Source organism: Octopus bimaculoides, chromosome 29 (genome assembly GCF_046866305.1).
Source record: "Octopus bimaculoides isolate indiv1 chromosome 29, ASM4686630v1, whole genome shotgun sequence".
NCBI lineage: Eukaryota > Metazoa > Mollusca > Cephalopoda > Octopoda > Octopodidae > Octopus > Octopus bimaculoides.
The window spans coordinates 1,754,049-1,759,048 of NC_142956.1; the positions used below are offsets into that span (position 1 = coordinate 1,754,049).

Sequence of the window (5,000 nt, forward strand, 5' to 3'; positions counted from 1 at the left end):
CGGCGTTAATAGCTGTGGTGGTGGTGGCTTGTTATTGGTGGCGGTGATTGGTCGTTGTAATAATAACGATGATGGTGGTGGTGGTGGCGGCGGCGGCGGTAGCGACGTCACTGCATTGTGTATAAGGTGGTGGGGACAGAGAAGAGTTTTCTTTATTAGTGATCATGGCGGCGGCGACGGTTACGGCGGACTGTTTCTCGTGGTGGTGGTGGTGGCTGCGGCGACGGAGTGTATCGTTGATATGCGGGTGGTGGTGGTGGTGGTGGAGACAGATGTACCGTGGCGTCGACGTCGGCGGTAGCGTCAACGTCGGCGGTAGTGGCGGCCTCGACGTCGGCGGTAGCGGTGGCCTCGACGTCGGCGGTAGCGGTGGCGTCGACGTCGGCGGTAGCGGTGGCCTCGACGTCGGCGGTAGCGGTGGCGTCGACGTCGGCGGTAGTGGCGGCCTCGACGTCGGCGGTAGCGGTGGCATCGACGTCGGCGGTAGCGGTGGCGTCGACGTCGGCGGTAGTGGTGGCGTCAACGTCAATGTATCATTTACGCGATCGTGACGGTAGCGACGGCGATGAATCGTTTGCTTGGTGGTGGTGGTAGTGGTGACGGTGGTGTATTGTTTATATGGTGGTGGCGGTGACGGTGGCGCTAAGTGTAGCTTATTACTAATCGTGGCGGTGACGGGGCTAGAGATGCTCTCGCCTATGTGATGGTGGTGGCGACGGGGAGGGGGGTAATAGTGGTTCGGGGACGGCGAGGTTAATAGTCACTTGGTGGTGGCGACGGCGGTGGTATCGTCTCCATGGTGATGGCGGCGGAGAGGTAACAACGGATTGTGGTGTTGGCGATGGTGGAGGGAACGTAATGGTCGTTTGTTGGAGTCGGCGATGGTGGTAAATCCGTTATAAGTGATGATGGGGACGGTGGTGATGAGGACGATAGTGTCTAACCTATGGTGGTGGCGTTGACGGCGGTAAATATGTTATGGTGATGATGGTGGCTATGAGAGCGGTGATATATTCAATGGTGGTGGTGGTGGTGGTGGTGGCGTTGACGGTGGCCCTGTTTGTTGGTGGTAGCGGTGGTGGTGGTGATAGATGTGTGTGTATGTATTTGTTTCTCTCTCTATAGATATATATTTGTGTATGTATCTCTCTCTCTATATATATGTGTGTGTGTGTGTGTGTGTGTGTGTGTGTGTGTGTGTGTGTGTGTGTGTATTCTCTTGTTTTAGTCATTTGACTGCGGCAATGCTGGAGCACCGCATTAAAAGGATTTCTTTTTAGTCGAAGAAATCGACTCGCTAAACTTATTCTTTGTAAGCCTAGTACTTTATTCCACCGGTCCGCTTTTACCGAACCGCTATCTTACGGGGACATAAACACACCAACAGCGGTTGTCAAGCTGTGATGGTGGACAAACACAAACACACACACACACATATACTTTTACATACAGACGACGGGCTTCTTTCAGTTTCCGCCCTTGGTCGGCGCGAAGCTATAGTGGAATACACTTGCCCAAGGTTTCACGCAATGGGATTGAACCCGGATTCATGGAGTTGGGAAGCAAGCTTCTTACCACATAGCTTCGCCTGCGCCTATATATATGTGTGTGTGTGTATATTTTTTTACTTTCAGTCATTTGACTGCTGCCATGCTGGAGCACGGCCTTTAGTCGAAGATATCGATCCCGGGACTTATTCCTTGTAAGCCCAGTACTTATTCGATCGCTGTCTTTTGCCGAACTGCTAAGTTACGAGCACGTAAACACAGCAACATCGGTTGTCAAACTACGGTGGAGGTAGGACAGATATTCTCTCTCTCTCTCTCTCTCTCACACACACACACACACACACACACACACACACACACACACACACACACACACACACACACATATATATATATATATATATATATACACGATGGGCTTCTTTCAGTTTCCGTCTACCAAATCCTACTTGGTCGGCTCAAGAGCATAGTGGGTCTGAACCTGGAACCGTGTGTTTCGGATGCAAGCTTCTTACCACACAGCCACGGCTGCGCCTACACACACACACACACACACACACACATCTATATATACATACATAGGTGTGAATGTGTGTGTGCTTGTGTGTGTCTCTCTCTCGCCCTCTATATGAGTGTGTGCATGTGTATACCTATGTGTGAGTTAATGTGTGTGGATGTATGTTTGTAACGGGTTTAGCATTTGTGTGCACGGATGCGTGTGTGTTTGTGTATGCGTTTATATTTATATGTGTGTGTGTGTGTGTGTGTGTGTGTGTGTTTATGCATATATGCATGTACGTTTATACAAGTGAGTATGTACTTATGTATATATATGTATATGTGTGTGTGTGTATAAATATATACCTGTATATATACGTTGTGTGTATGTGTTTGTGTTAGTGTGTGTGTATATATATATATATATATAATGCATTTATACATTGTGTGTGTGTACGTGTGTGTGTGTGTGTGTGTGTGTCTGTACGTGTGTGTGTGTGTGTGTGTGTGTAAGCGACTGCCGTGGAGGAAGGAGGAAAGAAACTAGCAGTAAGAGGGAGGGGGAATTGAGTAAGAGTAGGAGGTGAAATATAAAGAGAGAAATACATATATATATATGTATATATATATATATATATATATATATATAGAGAGAGAGAGAGAGAGAGAGAGAGTGAGAGAGAGAGAGAGAGAGAGTGAGAGAGAGAGAGAGAGTGAGAGAGAGAGGGGGGAAAGACGAGTGGAGGAGAAGGAGGAAGAGAAAGTTAGTGACGTTGCATGGTAGGAGGAAGGGGAGGGTATCATATGATAAGACGGAGGGGAAACAATCGAGCGAGTGAGTGCGTGAGCGAGCGAATGTGTGTCCGTGTGTTCACTTCGTAAAAGGTGAGTGACAGGGCTGGAGTTTCTCTCCAGGGAAGAACAGACGGATTCTGCCTGCTGCGTGTGTGCTTTGTAGGTGCAGGCTCTATAGGTAAGAAGGTTTTGGTTTCTCAACCCCGTGGGTTCCGGGATCGGTCCCACTGCGTGGCACCTTGGGCAAGTGTCTTCTACTAAAGCCTTGGGCCGATCAAAGCGTTAGGATGTGATAAACAGAAACTGAAAGAAGCTCGTCGTGTATATATATATATATATATATATATACACACATACACACACACACACACACACACACATTATTATGATTGACCGTTGACTGAACACTATTCAATTTTTTTTCTCCGTGTTTTTCTCCTTGTCTCCGTATTCTTTCTGTTGAAGAGCGTAGCTCGAAACGTCAAAGACTTTCCGTATTCCCGAGCGTCATACTAATATATACTTTTGTTATTTACACCACCTGTCCTCGTCTGTTGTTATTTTTTGTATATTCTCCCCCCTATGTATATATATATATATATATATATACGCACATGTATATACACGCACACACACATATAAATGTGTGTGTATATATATATGTGTGTGTGTGTCTGTGTGTTCAGCAAAAATTTAGATTCAAATGAATATGGTACTTAAGTTGAGGCACCAGAGTCTGCATGTGTGTGTGTGTTTGTGAGTGTGTGTATATGCATGTGTATGCATGCATATACCTGTGTCTGTCTATATGCGTATGTACGTGCGTCTGTGTGTGTGTGTGTGTAGTACTTATTCTACCATACCACTTTACTGAACCAAAAAGTTACAGGGACGTGAATAAACCAACATCGGTTGTCAAGTGATGGTGGAGGGGACAAATAGGCACAAACATACACACAAAAACATTTATATGTGCGTGCGTGTGTGACGGGGTTCTTTCAATTATAATGCGCTTCGATACAGTTTCCATCAACAAAATTCACTCCGGCCAACTAGGGAAGGAGATTGTTGCCCAAGGTGCTGCACTTAGGAAGTGAACCCGGCATCACAGAGCTGCAAAACGAGTTTCCTAACCACCCAGCCGTGCCAGCGCATGTATGAGCATTCATATACGTGTGTGTGTGTGTGTGTGTGTGTGTGTGTGTGTGTGTGTGCGTGAGTTGGAATTATTCGGGTGTGGGTTGCACCCGTTTCAAAAGCGACGGTGATAAGAAGGACAGAAGAACTGACGAAATAAACGAAGAAAAAAAATGTAAAAGAAACGATTAAAGAGAGAAAAGAATGAGAGAGAAAGAAAGAAAGAAAGAAATTGAAGGAAAATAGCGAGGGGAGAAAGGAAGGAAAGAACGAGAGAGAACGGAGGAGGGCAAATATTTATGAAATAAAGAAGCTTGCTTCCCAAACGTACAGTTCCGGGTTCAGTCCCACTGCGTGGCACATTCGTCAAGTATCTTCTATAGCCTCGGGCCGACCAAAAACCTATGAGGAGATTTGATAGACGGAAAATAAAAGAAGCCCGTCGTGTGTATATATATATATATATATATGTGTGTGTGTGTGTGTGTGTGTGTGTGTGTGTGTGTGTGTGTGTGTGTGTGTATGTATATATATATATATATATACACGCGTACATATAAGTGTGTGTATTTGTGTGTGTGTGTGTGTGTGTGTGTGTGTGTATCTGTGTTTGTTTCAACATCGCTTGACAAGCGATGTTGGTGTGCTTACGTCCCCGTAATCTAGCGGTTCGGCAAAAGAGGCCGATAGAATAAGTACTAGGCTTACAAAGAATAAGTTCCGGGGGTCGATTTGTTCGACTAAAAGGCGTTGCTCCAGCATGGCCGCCGTCAAATGACTGAAACAAGTAAAAAAAAAATTAAAATATTACAACACTAAATATATTATCACCCATGATGCTCTACCGATTTGTCGACGCAACCCTGTTCTGTCCGGTGTAGCTATAGTGATTCCATGAATTCAATGGCTGCCATATTGATTTTAACCGACGCCGGAAGCAATTTTAGCAAACAGCCGCCATTTTACTTCGCGACGATGGATCCCCAATGCACTAAATCTCTGAGTACTTTTGACGCTTCTTTACAATTTTGCCACGGAGCAACCATTTTGTCTACAGCTGCT

At 45.8% G+C, this 5,000-nt stretch overlaps 1 protein-coding gene across 3 annotated transcripts in view; it reads right to left on the reverse strand.

Moving 5' to 3' along the window:
* The window catches only part of LOC106881869 (paired box protein Pax-6), a 201,900-nt gene that overhangs the window by 109,687 nt on the left and 87,213 nt on the right, over positions 1-5,000 (reverse strand). The window lies entirely within an intron of this gene.